Here is a 19343-nt window from a genome sequence, read left to right as displayed (position 1 = left end):
GTTAAGGCCCTTGCTACAGAGAAAAATGGGGTTTGTTTGAACATAACACTGAGTTCAAAAGGACCTGCTCAGTTTGGATTTCCTCATGCGAGCCAAATCCTCCCCCCTTTCCCCTACCAGCAAAAATGGCATCCGTTCGGAATGGGGGGCAGGACTTCTACATCCGGGTCCCACTCACCATTTTTAAAGGTTGTCAGAGTCTCCACAACTCCGCCATAATCTGGGCCCAAGTTCCACAAGTCCCAGTAAGGTATTGTAGGTATCAGGTTGTAAACAATTATGCTGTAAGCTGTCAATTTATTTCTAAGATGAAAGGGAATTGTAATCAAGGATAGCTGATTAGCATTTTTACCTGGGCAAAGGTTAATGTGTTTCGTGATGCCATGGGGAAGAGGGCAGAGGAAGCCATTTTTGAGATTAGGTTACAGACTTCCCTTTAAATCAATTACTATCACAGACAGAGGTTTTGTGTAATCAGCAGAGAGAAGAAGCTACTTGGCTTTGCAAGCTCCATCAGCTGATGTGGGAGGGAGACAGTCTCCAATTGAAGAGACACTTCCTGCAGACATCTAAGGATTCCAGGAGATTTGTTCTAGTGTGACCAGGGGAAGATGAATCATTGGACCAGGAGTTCCTGCTATGTTAGATTCAAGAAACTCTCAGGAAAGAGGAAAATGCCTGGAGACAGTCGCTCAAAGCTGATACCTGGTGAAACAGGGATACTGAACCCACAGGAAGCAGGAAATAACTGTGCACAGCTTGCTATGAGTGTAATTCTGCGGGGGGTGCGATTCATGATAATTATAAAAGGAGAATGTTCTTCTCTGTAGTTTAAAGTACAAGTGCCTACAAAAAGAGAATAGTGTTTAGTCAATAGTACCTTTAGCCATTTGTTACAGCAAAAGTTTTAAAACATGATATCTTGCTGTATCATTCTTATAACTTGTTACAACCAGGTTAAGAGAGGTTGAATAGCTTCCCTCTTTGCCCTCTCCTCATTTGACCACAACAGTTTTTTTTTTCTATTTGAAAAAGGATATACTTGCCAATTTCATGAGTGCTTAACTGTTTACATGCTGTGACCATAAAAGAACCAATAGGACAGGTTTTGTTGAGTTTAATGAAGAACGAGGTTAGCTTTAATATACTTAAACCAATCTATGCAAAATAGTAAATTACACACACACACATTACAGAGCAGAGGAGGATAGATTAGTCAAATTAAAGTCCATAAAAAAAGTAAAAGAATATACAGCTTGTAGTTTGGTGATTTGGCTGGCTTCAGGCTGGTCTCAATGCTTCCGATTTAAAGATGTAGATGACTGAGTTGGTTGCTCTTCAGGAGATGGTGGTGCTGGGTTGGGGATTCTTTTAAGAAATCTCTGTCTGCAGCAGGATGTCCCCAGATGATCAAAGTCAGCAAATAGGACTCGAAGCCTTCCAGGTGGGTTGGAGAAAAGGAAAGGAGGCAAGAGGGACCCCACTTGGGTCTTTTCCCTAAGCTGCTTGTCCTCAGTTTGGCGAGATACCATGTGCATAAAACATAAAAAGGGTTGGTTTATCATGAGGCCTTCCTTCTCCAACTGCCAGGTGGATTAAAAAAAGACACTATCCATGTATTCCAAAGATGACTTGATTAGATCATATTTGGAACTAACTTTGCCAGGGTCCAACAGTCCAAACAATTAGTATAAATGGCCCGTCTCTCAGGTGATTGCCATAGATGTCTTGCTAATGAGACAGGAGATGTGAGCCCTTCACACTCTGTGGGAGTCACTGTCTTTGATGAGTTTGGCAAACAGATTGTCTCCAATGAGCTGGAATGTGGAACATACAGTATTGCAAATTGGGCTTAGCCATCTTGGGTTGTGAGGTCAAGTCATTTTATCTGTGTTTTTAAAAAGTCTGTTTGTAAAAGTTCAATTCAGGCTACCAGCTGGTGGATTAAAAATCTTTCTTTGACATAAAGCACATTTCCATGACAAGCTAGTAACTGGGAGTTCAAATCTCTTTAAAAGTCTCTACAGAGATCATAATAACTGTATAATCTGATCCTGAAGTGACCATAGAGAACTTACTCTGAAATTCTCTTCACATCTGCTAGAAAAGCCTAAACTGCAATTGACACCATGGGTGGAATTTTCTTACTTGAAAACAATTTAAAAATAAATTCAGATGTTGGCTATGCACAGACAGGTGCTGCTTTCAGCAACTGTGGCTGTTTAGCCAGGGACCATGGTATGAAAGACAACACACAACTTTGGGTACAGAAACTCAGGGCTGGGGTCGGGTGGAGGGTGTGGAGTTGATCTTTGGCCCTAAAATGACAGGCACCTTAATGGCCACTGACAATGTGTGATCACCTAGTTTTCTGTAAAATAGGTCTTGTTTCAGGAGGTTGCTGATGTCTAGTAAAGACCAGTTGTGAAAAACAGAGCATCCCGACGCACTGCTGCTCAGACGCGTTGAGAGACCCTCTGACATCCCTGACCCTCTGCCTTTAGACCTGGTCTCAGGGGTCTTCTTTCCTTGGAGCTGGATCTGTGTGTCCACCCTCACTCTGCCCTTGTGGCATAGCACGTGGCTGAGGTGATGGAAGCTGGTGCTGCTGCCTGTGTTGTTTTTGTTCCTGATGGTGTCATTGGTGTTGCTGCTTCTTTTGTTCTTCATCAGAGGCGCAGTCCTTTAAAACTTTGTTCTTGGTTTTACAGCTGACCTGAATTAGGGGCTGTGCCTGATTTTTCCCAATTTTGTTGATTTGGTTTTCATTTAAAAGATTATCAGAGGCGCAGAGTAGGGCTCCACAAGTTGCTCCCAGGTGGTGGTGAGGGCTGGCATCAGAGGGGTTCAGCACAAAATGAGTGAAGTACAAGACAGGTGACATGACTTCCAAGAAGGTGGCAATCATTTGTCAAGCACAGAAAGCACTCTCCGAGATGGAGTGCTGTGAACAGCAGCTTCTCACCTGGCCAGAGCTGCAGATCTTCAGTTTCACTGATCAAAGACTTCCCAACCTGCTAGTTTCACTGAAGAAGCACACCCTGCTGCGCACTCACCACTGTGACCCTGTCGAATTGCTGATAGGTCAGGACATAGGTCCAAAATCCTTAGTTAAAAAAAAAACGTAATGATCCATTTGAATATTTAAATGACTTACCCAATAGCTGCACACATTGCCCCACGCCCTTGAAATGTAAAAGTGGTCAGGGTGATATTGAAATCCTGACCCAGTGTCCCTTTTAGAGGATTTAACTCCCTGCACACACCCAAATCTGCCTCTCCTTGCCTGTCAAAATTCTCCCTACATTGCAAATCACATGATACAATTTTCACACAGGTCCTGTTTGAAAAACATTTTTTAAAACTCACACAAAAACATATCACACTTCTCTTCTACAAACCTAGAAAAAATGTACATCACAGGGCAATAATACATGGTAAAATTACACATGAATAGTAAAATGGTGATGTGATACTTGATTCATAGATGAAATGTTAATTTGTGTTATTACAATAGCTGCTACTCAGTATATAGCATTGACAAAGAACTCTTACCAAAACATTTCTTAAAAGCAAATATTCACTCAGATTTTGCAAGGTCCTTATAGTTCCTTTATCACAATCTGTTATTACAAGCATGGCTTGCTTTTCTTAGTTCTGTGAGTGGGAATGCAAAGAATTCTTGCTTTGCAACCTTGGCAACAGGCAACATTTTTCTGACAGGTACTTGTGATTAGTTGCAAATGATGGACTGTACCCAAATTTCCAACATATGAAACTAGCAAAAGCTGACCAAAAGTGTACCTCCAAATAAAACCAAATGTTATGGCACATGTCTACACATAAGTCACAGAAAATTAACATGCAAATACAGAAAGCAATACAGAAGGCAAATGGTGTGTTAGTTTTTGTTACAAAGGATTAGAGTATAAGAGTAAAAAATCTTACTACAGTTGTATGGGGCATTAGTCAGGCCACACCTGGAGTACTATGTGCAATTTTGGTCTCCCTAGCAAAGGAAGGACATCCATGTCCTAGACTGGGGAGTGCAATAATGATTCAGTAGACCAGTATTGTCCAATGGGATTTTAATGCTTGCCAAAGCAGTGGCAGTCAGGTCATCATATTTGTCACATCATACAAAATATATGCTATATCTAACAATATTTTGACAGCATCTTCCAAATCCACAATCTCTACTACCTAGAAGGACAAGAACAGCAGATGCATGTGAACACCACCACCACCTGCAAGTTCCCCTCCAAGCCACACACAATCCTGAATTGGAACTGTATCATCATTCCTTCACTGTCACTGGATCAAGCTCCTGGAACACCCTTCCTAACAGCACTGTGGGTGCACCTACACCACATGGACTGCAGCGGTTCAAGGTGGCTTCCCACTACCTTCTCAAGAGCAACTAAGGGTGGATGGCAAATATTGGCCTAGCCAGCAAAACCCAAATCCCATGAAAGAATAACAAATATGCAATCTTTTGAAAATAGGTTTGAAGTTTTAAACTGTCAGCAATCAAAGACAAATATACTCACTGCCAAACCCAAGTTAACAGCTTCAAAGTAAGCCTGTTGCATACACTCCCAAATGGTGGTGACATTCTGTTAACTGACATACCTGTTTCTGACAGTGTGCTCCAGTTTGTTTAAAAAATAACAAATAAATTCAAGAATAAAATGCCTCTATTTTATTAGAGCTGATATATTGGGAAACTTTTGGATGAAAAAGAATCATCAAATCTCTATGTACCGGCTTCTGAGGTCTGACTCTTTCCTTGCGTATGCTTTGTTGCTTTCCATTTCCGAACAGAGCATCTGGACATTTAATAGACGTTTGGCTCATGGCCATCTCCAGACCTGTAATCTCTTGTTTTATGCCAATAGCCTCCTATTCCTTTCAATTGCTCATTTAAGCAGATCTAATAAGATGAAAGTTGAACACATTTGAATGTTGCTGTACTGCCCTGCTTGCAAAATTGTCCATTTCAGCCCTCAACGGCAGCTATGCAGCACTGTCTGTCGCTCATGCGCCTTAACTGTTTTGCGAAAACTGCCAGCTACCAGCTAAACAAAATCAAGTTCTTCAGTTAGTATCCGCTGTATTTGAGAGCAATCAGACCACTGTTCCTGGCCCTGCTTTCATAGCACTTCACGGAGCAGTCCCAGAGATCTAAATGTATCGCCATTTAGAGGCACGAGAGACCAACAGGAACAGCGAAAGTAACAAACAGCAGACTATTCTTGTTTCATTGAGCAAGTGGCCCTTCACTGAAAACCTGACAACTATATTCTGCTAAACATAGGGGCAGTCTGACAAATATGTGACTCCTGACTAACACAACATGGTTGATTCTTCACGCTCAATTAGGAATAGATAACGAATAAGGGTCTAACAAGTGTCATCTATACTCATAGCCACCTCTCGTTAGGGGGAGATGGTGACGTAGCGGGAACGTCACTGGGCTAGTCATCTAGAGGTCCAGGCTAGCGCTCCAGGGACACTGGATCTCGCCAATGGCAGCTGGTGGAATGTAACTTCAATTAATAAACCTGGAATTGAAAGCTAGTCTCAGTAATGGCAACCATGAAACCATTGTCGATTGTCATAAAAACCTATCTGGTTCACTAATGTCCTTTAGGGAAAGAATCTGCCATCCTTACCTGGTCTGGCCTACATGTAGCTCTTATCTTCCCTGTGAAATGGCCTAACAAAATCTCAATTCAAAGTGATTAGGGATGGGCAACAAATGCAGGCCTTGCCAGTGATGTCCACATCCCATGAAAGAATTAAAAAAAAACACAACTCAGTATTGTGCTGATATAAGAATGAACTTCATTTTAAATAGTGCTCTACTGCTCTCTGTCCCCTACTGCTGTTGTAAATAGGGCTCTGCTGCTCTCTCTCCCCTCGTACTGTTTTAAATATTGCCCCACTGCTCTTTTTCCCCATGCGCTGTTTTAAAGAGTGCCCTACTGCTCTCTCTCTTCTTTCACACTGTTTCAAATAGTGCCCCACTCCTCCTCTCACACTGTTATAAATAATACTCCACTGCTCTCTCTCTCGCTCCTCTATTATGAAATAGCTGATGGTAAATGTTAAGCTGTTCAAATCCCAAAGGTAAACTTGAAACAACTGCCACAATGGTTTTGCAATTTGTATAAATTTCGAGATGCTTGCCTTGAATTCAGTAGTAATGAGATCACCAAGCCTTATAGGTTTCTTATAAAACTAAATTAAACCTTTATTAACAGAAGAAATGATTTTAAATACATACATAGACCTACAAATTATTACTATGATAACTTCTAAATCCCCTAGTTAATTTAACTCCCAGTTACACTTTTGTTAAGACAACAGTGAGATACAGATTTTAAAAGACCCAGGCAAAGAAACACAATACCCTGAACAATCCTGAACAATCCCATTCAAAATGAGTTTTCTTAACTTCAGTTCTTTGTACACAGCAGCTCGAGGCTTAGATGCTGGAGATTTTCACACTTGTTAGAACTTAGAATGCCTTCCCTTACACACAGCCTTCTCTCCTTTATACATATTTTCCACTTTGAATGCAAATTCCTATTGTTTCACTATGTCTTTGGAGTTTACCTCTCTGATACTAAAATTTTACCAGTAATCTTTGGGAAAAATAAGCACACTTTCTGAGCCTCTCTTGGCTAGGTGAAACATTTCACTCCCTCTTTTGAATTCAAGCTAGTCTGGTTTATTTAAAAATGCAGATGTTCCCTTTACACCTATGTTTACCTACTTAAAATTTCAAACCTAGCTTATCTTCTGTTACATCAAAGCCTTCAGACCAGCTGCCTTTAATTCAATTAAGTCACAAATACACACACAGAGATACAGGCACAGGCCCCACTATTACTTTACAATAAATTCCATTAACATTATGAGAATTATTATATCTTCTTGACACCTCTCTCCCCCACCTCACATTGTTTTAAACAGTACCCCATTGCTCTCTCTTATCCCATTGTCCTGCTGTTCTCTCTTTCTCCCCTCACACTGTTTTAAACAGTGACCCCGCTGCTGCTCTCTCCCTTCATGCTGTTTTTATAAGGTCTTGCAGGTCTCTCTGCCCCCTCGTGTTGTTTTATGGCTTGTCGTTGCTCTCTCTCTCCTTGCACTGTTTAATGGCATCACAGGATATGAGATAGTGTGGCAAGGTGGAGTTGAGGAAGATGATCAACCATTAAATGGCAGAGCAGGCTCAAAGTGTCAAATGGCACTCCAGCTCCAATTTCCTATGTTCTTATACCAATAGTCTTCACAATGTTGGAGTGTGCATTATGTGGAGTAAAACTCCTCTCTTCACATTGGTTTGTGCTAGGTTTTAAATGTGTGACAATCAGCTGAAAGGGGTGGGGAAAGAGAGGGACAAGCTCAGAACATGGCATGAATTCATGATGTATATTGGTTTGTGGGATATGGTGCCAATTTCAGCTCCTGTACGGGAATCAGTATTGGACTATCTCCTAGAGTGAGACATCACTGTTCAGTTTTAGGATTTTGTGCTTAGTTCATTCCAATATTGGTATAATGTCACTAATAAATGTAGAGTAAAGGGTTAACTCTAATAATAGATACTGAGCATGTGCGTAAGGAGCTATGGCACAGTGATGTCACTCACTGAAGGAAGAGGATGAAGAAGCATCTTAGAGAACAGCTCCAGCTATGTCTTAGTATTTACAAAGGTTAATCAGGACCATGTAAATAAAGGTAATTTCAACAAAAGACTACTGCCTCCAGCAAGAACTCTTCTTGAGTAAGAAGGTTATGAATCCTGAGATAAAACCACAATAAGAGATGGTGGCAGCAGTGACTACACTCATAGATAATTGGTAGAAATTGGCAGGACAAGCCTCAAGTGAAACCCAACTGTGCAGCTCAGTGGGTGAAGGATTGAGAACAAACCAGAAACCACACCAGAGATGTCAAAATAATGATGGCAGCCCAGTGACTGGCAAGACAAGCAGCACAGGAAAAGACAATCTCAAATCAGGGTGAGAAATAGCGAATACTTTGCCCCTACCAGAATCATTTCAAAATGTAGAGGGGCCAGACAGACTCAGCAATGGCAAAATTGGTGAAGGCGAAGATGTTTTACCTGGTATCACATCAGGTCTTGCGAGTGAAGGAACAAAGATCAAGTTAACACTTTGTTATAGGTTGCTGGGAGCATAGTAGATGATCTCACCAACACCTTGTACCATTGTGACAAGGCTTCCCTATTTTTAAACTTCAACCCCCTAGCAATACAGGCCAAAATTCCATTTGCCTTCTTAAGTACTTGCTGCACCTGCATGCTAACTTTGTGTTTCATGCACAAGAAAACCCAGATCCCTCTGTGCTGAACTTTTTTGGAGTCCCTCTCCATTTAAATAATAGTCTGTCTTTTGATTCTTCCTACCAAAGTGCATGACCTCACACTTTCCTACATTAAATTCCATCTGTCAAGTTTTTGCCCACTCACTCAGCCTATCTTTAGCCCCTTGCAGATTCCTTATGTCCTCATCACAACATGCCCTCCCACCTATTTTTATATCATCAGCAAATTTGGATACATTACACTCTGCCCCCTCCTCCAAGTTATTAAGATAGATAGTAAATAATTGAGGCCCTAGGACTGATCCTTGTGACACTCCACTAGTTACGCCTTTCCAAAAAAAGACCCATTAATCCAGATTCTCCGTCTTCTGCGTGTTAACCAATCCTCAATCCATGCTAATACATTACCCCCATTAACATGAGCTCCTATCTTGTACAACAACCTTTTATGTGGCACCTTATCGAATGCCTTCTGGAAATCCAAATACACTACATCTACCGGTTCCCGTTTATCAACTCTGCTTGTTATATCCTCAAAGAACTCGAGCAAATTTGTCAAACATGATTTCCCTTTCACAAAACCATGTTGATTCTGTATGACTGATATTTCTTCTTTAATAATGGACTTTAGCATTTTTCCCAATGGCAAATGTTAGGCCAACTGGCCTATAGTTTCCTGCTTTTTGTCTCCCTCCCCTTCTTGAACAGGGGCATCACATTAGCGGTTTTCCAATCCACTGGGACCCTCCTGGAATCCAGTGAGTTCTGGAATATTTCGACCGATACCTCCACTATATCTGCAGCCACTTCCTTTAGGAGTAGTAGGCAAGTCCTCCTTTCCTCGACTCCAGCAATGTCTCCGAGAATACTTTGTACTTCTTTTCGTCTACCAGATTCATTCCTCACTCAGGTATTCAATGTTGTCACAGTAGCAGTGAATGATACAGCTGCAAAGTTCTCCATAGGAGCTGAAAGTGCTTCATTTTGTCAAGCTAGTTCTTTCACCTTTTCCCACTATGCAATACAGAAAAAGATGAGGGGGAGAATTTTCATTTGTCGTCTTTATTTTCAAGGGGCTGTGATCGTTCGAGTCCTGAAGGATTCTCTCTTGAATCAGTTTTTCCTTGATTGGTCTTCGCTGCTTTACATTCAGGTTATCGCATGTTTCACAGTCCAGGAGCCAGCTATCACGAGAAGCTGCTACCCCACTCCACCAACAAGATGAAAAGGGAACACATGCAATCTCTATGAGAGCAGGGAGCACTTTGGGGATTGATACCTTTGGCAAAAGTGACTTGGGGGTAGTAGGAGTCGGATGGAAACTGTAAATAATATATGAGGTTAACAGTTTATGGGAATAGAGAATTTTGTGGTAGATGTAAAGGGTGAACTCTAACAAAAAACTACTGTGTGTGTGCATGAGGAGCTTTGTCACAGTGATGTCATTCACTGAAGGAAGAGGACTGAGAAGCATCTTAGAGATTAGCTCCTACTATGTCTTGGCTTCGTTTAACCTTTGTAAATAGTTAGTATGTAAATAAATGTGTTTTCAACAAAACTGCATTATCCCCAGCAAGATCTCTTCTAGAGTACGAAGCTAACGAATCCTGAGATAAAATCAGGATAACAGACTGTCAGCTTATCAGATGTTAATGTAAGTGCAAGTCATGGCTTTTTGCACTTACAAATAATATGAGTTGCTGAAAAACCAAAATGCATCAAACATCTTGCCTAACGATGCAATGTGATCTGTTCTCCAAAGCAATTTCTCCAAACCAAATATCAATGAAAGTTCCCTGGCACCATGAATTATCAATCTGTCTCTGGGGGTGCTCAGCTTTCAAACCAGACCCGTCTGATAGAAAAACACCCTCTCTCTCTGATGTGGGTTGAGGGGGGGGGGGGGGGGGGGGGGGGGGGAGGTTATTTGATGCAGTGGATTAGAACATCGATCTTTCACCTCTGAGACCTGACATAAATTATGAAGATCTCCCTCAAGTGGAGAGTAAATAATTGCAGATCAGAATACTTCCATTTCAACTCTGGCACCATATTATGAAGGTTGCCCACCTAGATGATAAAATCTTCCCATTTTGTTTGTGCAGCCTCAATAAAAGTGCTTGGTAGACATAGTGCAGAATCATCTGTTCAGCGTGTGGGAGATGGGCCCTGCTCACCAACACGCAAAAACGACACACGGTGACGCTGGGCGTGCATCCCGACGTCACTGTGCGTCATTCTGATCTTCAGTTCGGCGGGTGCGCACTGGAGTCGGCTGCGTGCCCGCCAAACTGTCAAAGGCCTATTAAGGCCATTAATGAACTAATTAAAGTAATTGTCAGGGATTTTCCGTCCAAGCCCAGCCATAACCACTTGGCTATTTAGGCCAAGCCAAAGATGGTGTGTAAATCTTTCGAGTACAAACGCGTTTCCATCTGTTTCAGATGAAGTTACATTGTTTCGCCATTGTGAGATTTGAACTCTTGATCTTGGGTTTACAAGCCTAGTACCATAACCACTTGGCTATTTAGGCCAAGCATTTCCATAGTTTGCCATTGTGAGATTTGAACTCTTGATCTTGGGGTTACAAACCCAGTACCACAACCGCTTGGCTATTTAGGCCAAGCCCCAAATTGTAACTCTTTCGAGTACAAACCCGTTTCCATCTGTTTCAGATGAAGTTACATAGTTTGCCATTGTGAGATTTGAACTCTTGATCTTGGAGTTACAAGCCCAGTACCATAACCACTTGGCTATTTAGGCCAAGCATTTCCATAGTTTGCCATTGTGAGATTTGAACTCTTGATCTTGGGTTTACAAGCCTAGTACCATAACCACTTGGCTATTTAGGCCAAGCATTTCCATAGTTTGCCATTGTGAGATTTGAACTCTTGATCTTGGGTTTACAAGCCTAGTACCATAACCACTTGGCTATTTAGGCCAAGCATTTCCATAGTTTGCCATCGTGAGATTTGAATTCTTGACCTTGGGGTTACAAACCCAGTACCATAACCACTTGGCTATTTAGGCCAAGCCAAGGATGGTGTGTATGTTAACACATAACCAAGCAAGGCTAATTTGAAAAAGTTAGAAGCATTAAAACAATAGAGCTGTAATAGTATAATACATAAAGGGGATACAGTTTGATAGGATGGGAATTAATAGTTAAGTTCACTGTGAAAATATAAAAAGATACTCAATGGTCAAGGACAAGGGTGCTAGACTGGAAAAAAAGATAATATTCAGTGAACTAAAGGGATCTGACCCAAATTAACTGGCCAGAAAAAAGAGCATATCTCCTCTCAGTCTTCTAAACTGAAGGGAATAGAAAGCATGTTAAAGCAACCTTCCCTCAGTATTTAGCCCTTTAAGCCCTGGTGTCATTCTACATCATTTTTGTAGTAAAGTGGATTAATACAATTCATTACGGTATTTGAGATTTTGTCTGAGCTGACCAGCCCATGTATCAATGTAGAACAACACTGAATTCCTGTATTTTCTAAAATAAAAACAGTGCATGAAAGAAATCAGCAGGTCTGGTAGCATCTTTGGAGAGGAAAACAGAGTTAATGGACAGAAACTTCTGGTCAGCACACAGGGAAGGGCCCGACATGCCAATGTGTAAAATGAGGTGCGATGATGTTGGGCATGTCAGGCCCGCCCCGAAAGAACGCAGGCCCCGACTCTCACTTCTTCACCCCCCCGCCAGCACAGGTAGCACTGAGCGCTACCGGCCGCCTGTTACACTGGGCAGGCCTTAACTGGCCCACCCACGTAAAATATCGGCTCCGCTCCTGCCCAGCCTGCCCACCATAGGAAAAACCCAGGCCAATGTTTACAGTCCATATTGTTAACTCTGTTTCTCTTTCCACAGATACTGCCAGACCTGCTGAGTTTTTCCAGCACTTCTTGTTTTATTTCAGAACTCCAACATTCGGACTATTTTGCTTTTATTTCTGTATTTTCTAGATATTTTTCTTTTCCAGGCCCTGATAACATCAACATCACAGTCATTGTGTCTTCACACTAGCAAACCCTGAGGTTTTGTATGCTCTGCCTCAATAATTTACCACAACAGAAACATCAGAAAAGCACATCCCATTTTAAAAGTGTGATGATTCTATTTTCTGGACCAGCCATTCTTAAATGCTCACTGAGTGAGACTGTTAACTTTTGTATGTTGTGGGCCTGCGCCAAGTGGAACTGGCTGAGACTGCCCGAACTCATTTAGCTTCCAAGATTTACAGCCGGCAGACACAGGAGACTTTCATTTCATTAGCCTGGGTTGTATTCCAACCCTGGTCCCAGAGGGGATAGGACAGTATGTTAGTCCACTGCAACTCCGAGAGAAGAGTTGGCATGGACATTATTTGCGTCTAGTTTATACACAAAATTGGGTGGTATCATCTCAGTATATTTATATAAGCCATCTTGCAGAACTATCTGCGGATGACTTGCACTGTTGGTCCGACTCCATGGCTGCTGTGATGTGGCTGAGGATAGTGGAGTTGCCCCTCCCAACAAAGACTAGCTAATTACCGTTCTTGTTGGACGACAACAACATTTCAATGAGATTTTTCTGTATTATGTAATGAACAGCATCAGGAAATCATAGTTTCAAGAGACTTGCATTTGCTGTCGGCCAGTTATCAAATGTAAATTGACGTAGCCCTGAAATGTCTCAACTGCTTTTCAGGTCTAGATACCTGAGTTTTTCTTACATGCTGTACAGAAATAATTATCCTCTGCTCAGTGTCTCCCAAACAGCACAGCTGAGATGGCAGTGATACCTATTACAACAATCTGCATTAATCGGACCGTCTCATAACAAGAGGCACTTCAGAGCTTCAGATCAGACTCAACTATGAGCATGAGGGATCTCAGAGAGGTTACTGAAAACACTATTAAAAAGGTAGGTTTTAAGGACAACATGAGGTTGGAAGAAATAGAGCAAGGCAAATGAGTTTAAAGAGTGAATGTCAAAATATAGGAATGATATACTGTGTTCCCTGCAACAAAGAGCGAGAGTCCAGATGGCTGTGTTGCCTGTGCAGTTCCAGGGTTCGGGACATCTGCTCAGGGCTGGAGAGGATCTATCAATGGAAGAGGGGAGGATCCGGTTATCGTGGTCCGTGTAGGTACCAACGGCATAGGCTGGACAAGGAAAGAGGTTCTGCAAAGTCAGAATGAGGAGCTAGGCACCAAGTTAAGAAGCAGAACCTCAAAGGTAATAATTTCTGGATTATTATCTGAGCCACGTGCAAATTGGCATAGGACAACTAAGATTAGTGAGATAAATGTGTGGCTCAGAGACTGGTGTGGGAGAAGTGGGTTCTGGTTCGTAGGGTACTGGCACCAGTACTGGGGAAAGTGGGGACTGTACTGTTGGCACAGTTTACACCTGAACAGTGCTGGGATAGTGTTCTTGCAAATCGCATAACTAGGAAAGTAAAGAGGGCTTTAAACCAAACAAGAGGGGTGAGAGATCAAGCTTGGGTAGGTGTAGCAAATCAAGGCAAGAGAGCAAAATAGTAAAATGTGGGAAACGACGGTCAGAGAAAGACAGTGAGGCACAGAGAGTAAAAACCTAAGAATACACCAACAGTCAAGACAAGACGTTACAAAGGTAACAAAAAAAAACTGAAGGCTCTCTATCTGAATATGTGTAGCATTCATAACAAAGTAAATGAATTGGTAGTGCACATTGAAGTAAATACATATGACCTGATAGCAATTCCTGCGATGTGGCTGTAGGATGACAGGGTTTGGGCCCAGAATACTGAGAAGTACTTGACATTCAAGAAGAATAGGAAGCTAGGTAAAGGTGGAGGGGTGGCACTGTTAATAAAAAATGGCATTGGTGCAATAGTTAGAGATGATCTTGGTTCAGGCGATCAGGATGTAGAATTGCTTTGGGTGGAGATGAAGAATAGTAGGAGAAAAAAGTCACTAGTGGGAGTGGTCCACAGGCCCCCTAACAGTAACCACAATGTAGGACAAAGTGTTCAAGAAGAAATATTGGGTGCTTATGACAAAGGGGTGCCAATGACCATGGATGATTGTAATCTACATATAAACTGGAAAAATCAGATTGGCAGTAGTAGCCTAGATGAGGAATTCATAGAATGCTTTTGAGATAGTTTCTTAGAGCAGCATGTTCTGGAACCAAACCAGAGAGCAGGTTAGACTTGGTATTGTGTGATGTGACAGCATTAATTAATGTGAAGGCGCCCTTAGGTAGCAGTGACCACAATTTGATTATATTTTACATCCAGTTTGAATGGGAGAAAGGTGGGTCTAAGACTAGTACCTTAAACTTAAATAAGGGAAACTATGTGGGCATGAAAGCTGAGCTAGCTGAAGTGAACTGGGAAACTAGGCTGGAGGATAGATCAATAGAGAAGTAGTGGCAGACATTTAAGGGGATATTTCAGAATATTCAGAATAAATATATTTCTACTATAAAGAAAAATTCTAGGGGGAGGACCCACCACCCGTGATTAACTAAAGAAGTTAAGGAAAGTATCAAATGTAAGGAAAACACATATAGCAAAGATGAGTACAGGACAGATGATTTGTCAGAACATAAAGAACATCAGAGAATGACTAAAAGGTTAATCAGGAGAAAGAAATTAGAGTATGAGAGGAAGCTAGCTAGAAATATATAAACGAATAGCAAGGGTTTCTACAGGTATTGAAAAAGGAAAAGAGTAAGTAAAGTGAGTGTTGGTCCTCTAGAGAGTGACAGTGGGGAGCTAATAGTACATAATAAGAAAATGGTGGAAGAGACGAACAAATATTTTGCTTTTGGGTTCACTATATAGAGGATACAAAAACATTCCAGTCATAGCTGTAAATCAGGAGGTGAAAGGGAGAGAGGAACTTGGTAAAATTGCAATAACTAGGGAAGCAGGACTGAGCAAACTGATGGAGCTGTGGGCTGACAAGTCTCCAGGACCAGATGGAATGCATCCTAGGATCTTAAAAGAGGTGGATAATGAGGCAGTAGATGCACTAATGTTAATTTTCCAAAAATTGCTAGATTCTGGAAAGATTCTATCAGACTGGAAAGCAGCAAATATAACTTCTCTATTCAAGAAGGGAGGAAGACAGAAAACTATAGGCCAGGTAGCTTGACATCTGTCATACAGAAGTTGTTAGAAGCAATCATTAAGGAGATTATAGCTGGGCATTTTGAGAAACTCAAGGTAATCCGGAAGAGTCAGCATGGTTTTGTGAAAGGGAAATCATGTTTAACCGATCTATTGGAGTTTTCTGAACGAGTAACATACACAGTGGATAAAGGGGAGCCTGGAGATATACTCTACTTGGATTTCCAGAAGGCATTTGATAAGGTGCCACATCAAAGGTTATCACAGAAAATAAAAGTTCATGTTGTAAAGGGCAACATATTAGCATGGACAGACGTTTCGGGGGCTGGCAGAAAACAGAGAGTATGCATAAATGGTTATTTCTCTGATTGGCAGGACGTGACGAGTAGAGTCCTGCACGGGTCTCTGCTGGGGCCTCAACTTTTTACAATTTACATCAATGGCTTAGATGAGGGGAGTGATGGCATGGTCGCTAAACTTGCAGATGACACAAAGATAGGTAGGAAAGTATGCTGTGAAGAGGACATAAGGAGGTTGCAGATGGATATAGATAGGTTGAGTGAGTGGGCAAAGATCTGACAAATGGAGTTTAAAGTGGGAAAATGTGAAGTTGTCCACTTTGGCAGGAAGAATAAAAAGGCAGAGTATTACTCAAAGGGAGAACAACTACAGAATTCCGAGGTGCAGAGGGATGTAGATGTTCTAGTACGAGTCACAAAAAGTTAGCATGCAGGTACAGCAAGTAATTAAGAAGGCTAATGGAATGCTATCCTATATTATGAAAGGAATTGAACGTAAAAGTAAGGATGTTATGCTTCAGTTATACAGGGCATTGTGTGCAGTTTTGGTCTCCTTATTTAAGGAAAGATGTAAATGCATTGGAGGTGATTCAGCGGAGGTTTACTAGATTGATACCTGGAATGAGTGAGTTGTCTTATGAGGAATGGTTAGACAGACTGGGCTTGTTTCCACTGGAGTTTAGAAGAGTGAGGGGTAATTTGGTTGAAGTATACAAGATCCTGAACAGTATTGACAAGGTGGACATGGAAAGGATGTTTCCTCTCGTGGATGAGTCCAGAACGAGGAGGCACTGTTTTAAAATTAGGGGTTGCCGTCTAGGACAGGGATGAGGAGAATTTTTTTCTCTCAGAGGGTTGTGTGACTTTGGAAGTCTCTGCCTCAGAAGGTGGTGGAGGCGGGGTCATTGAATATTTTAAGGCGGAGGTAGATAGATTATTATTGGGCAAGGGAATCAAAGATTATCGGGGTAGATGGGAATGCGGAATTCAAAACACATGCAGATCAGCCATGATCTTATTGAATGGTGGAGCAGGCGTGAGGGACTGAATGGACTACTCCTGCTTCTATTTCTTATGTTCTATGTTCTCAATGGGGAAGAGGAAGCAGAGGACATTATACAACTACATTGAGAGAGCAGGGTAGTGGGATTAGTTGTGGGTTGCTCCAGCAAAGGCTATGAAGACAAAAAAGGGGCAAGGCTGTGAATCTGTAGACAAGGGGGAAGATTTTGGCTTTGGTGTGTTGGATGACAGAAAGGCAATGGGTGCTGCTGAAACATGCAATATATAGACCAATTAGGCAGGGACCACATATCACAATGAACAAGCATAGATGACTTCAACTAAGTGCAGAAGGTCAGCTCTGAATTGGATTGAGTTCTTACACAAAAACAAAAAATGGTGGAAATACTCAGCAGGTCAGGCAGCATCTGTGCAGAGAAATAATTCTGATGAAAAGCCCTCAGCTGGAAATGTTAACTCTGTTTCCCTTGTTCTGATAAGGTCATCGATCTGAAACATTTCTCCCTACAGATGCTGCCTGGCCTGTTGAGTATTTGCACCATTCTTTTGTTTTTATTTCAGATTCCCAGCATCCGCAGCATTTTGCTTGTGTATTAGTGTTTAATATACTTCTTGCACAAATTGTGCAATTGTTGTTAATTGGAAGGAGTGTGGACTATATAAATAGTGAAGTTTTGCCACAATTGTGCAGGGCAGTGGTGGGAGCACATCTGGAGTACTGTGTGCAGCTTTGGGCTCCTTACTTGAGAAAATATGTAATTGCCTTAGAAGCAGTTCAGAAATGGTTCACTCGACTGAACAATTTTGTGCCCATACTTTGCACTTACCTTTACTTGTTATAATTCAGTTCTTTCGCCCCAAACAACCTTTGGAAAGATTGCAACTATTTCAACACTGTCTTCAGACCCGTGCAATCACAACTTTAAATAATCCCAACAGTCCTTTAAGGGTGCCAGCCGTGCCAAACATCCAACCTACACACCGGTTGCACAAGCCAGGGGTTATCTCATGAGGAAAGGTTGGGCCTACGTCTATTAGAATTGAATGAGAGGTGATTTTATTGAAACTTATAAGATCCTGAGGAGAATTGACATGGTAGATGCTAAGGATGTGGGAGAGAAGGGGGAAAGAGTTTAAAAATAAGGGGTCTCCCATTTCAGACGGAGATGAGTAGAATTTTTTTTCTCTCAGAAGGTTGTTGGCCTGTAGAATTCTCTTCCCTGGAGACCAGTGGAGGCATTGAATATTTTTAAGGCTGAGTTGGATATGTTCTTGATTGACAAGTGAGTCATACGGTGTAGGGGGTACTGGAAAGCGGAGCTGAGGTCTCAATCAGCCCGGCCATGATCTTATCAAATGGTGCAGCAGGCTCAAGGGACTGCAGGGCCTATTCTTGCTCCTAATCCATATGTTTGTATATAAACTGGCCCAGACATGGCCTGTGCAACGGGTCTGTAGGTTAGATGTTTGGCACGGCTGGAATCCGTAAAGGGCTTTTGGGATTATTTAAAGTTGTGATTGCATGGGTCTCAATATAGTGTTGAAATATTTGTAAACCTTGCCAAAGGTTGCTTGGGCCAAAGGAACTGAATGATAGCAAATAAAGGTGAATGCAAAGTAGGGGCACAAAATTGAGTCTATGGGCAAGTAATGGAGCAGCAGTTTACCTGATGTTCTGTTTCATTGCTAGCAAAGCAAATGCGCTGTTTGTTGAAGTGGGCACAGGGCCTACGCACATCAAACATGAAGCAAAGTATATTTCAAGAAAGTATATTTTGGAGGCAGCATTCAGCTGTAGTGTGTGCTATCTACAGCATGTGGTTCACTAATTCCCTGAGGCTGCTTCAGCAACACCGCCCAAACCTGAAACCTCCACCAACTAAAAGGACAAAGGCAACAGATATATGCAAACACTTCCCTTCAAGTTCCCTAGAAAGTCACAAAACATTAGGGTTTGGGCATATAACACAGTTCCTTTAATGTTGTTGGGTCAAATCCTTGGGATTTGCAACACCATTGTGGAAGCATTTTCATGACACAGCCTGTTGTGGTTCATACAGAAGGCTCACTACCACTTTCTAAAGGGCAACCAGAGAGGGGCACCTTAATGCTGGCCTTGCCAATGATGGCCAGGTCCGAGGAAAGAAAAATAAAAATATTAGTCTCTTTTCATCATTGCAAGACGAAAAGACCAGTTGCCAGAACAATAAAAGCACCAAACAACACTTCATTTCTCTCTCATCAAGAACCAACAGTGGTTCAAACATTCTGGGGAATAAATTAATGAGAATGAGGAGGTGATATCAGGTTAGCCAGAGTGTTGAGGTGAAGAAGGGAAAGGGGTAGCAGCAGAAGGGGAGAGGAGAATTCTGCAATGTTCAGGTGGAGGTGTCTCTGCAATGTTCAGGTGGAGGTGTCTCTGCAATGTTCAGGTGGAGGTGTCTCTGCAATGTTCAGGTGGAGGTGTCTCTGCAATGTTCAGGTGGAGGTGCTGTCTCTGCAATGTTCAGGTGGAGGTGCTGTCTCTGCAATGTTCAGGTGGAGGTGT

At 41.9% G+C, this 19343-nt stretch overlaps 1 protein-coding gene across 1 annotated transcript in view; it reads right to left on the bottom strand.

Annotated features, from left to right (window-relative positions):
• Positions 1-19343, bottom strand: part of LOC121278141 (exostosin-1-like) — a 728729-nt gene that overhangs the window by 242288 nt on the left and 467098 nt on the right. The gene's annotated exons all lie outside the window — the stretch shown is intronic.

Source organism: Carcharodon carcharias, chromosome 5, assembly GCF_017639515.1.
Source record: "Carcharodon carcharias isolate sCarCar2 chromosome 5, sCarCar2.pri, whole genome shotgun sequence".
Taxonomy (NCBI): domain Eukaryota; kingdom Metazoa; phylum Chordata; class Chondrichthyes; order Lamniformes; family Lamnidae; genus Carcharodon; species Carcharodon carcharias.
Note: the sequence above shows the minus strand (reverse complement) of the source record. Positions and strands in the feature narration are given on the sequence as shown.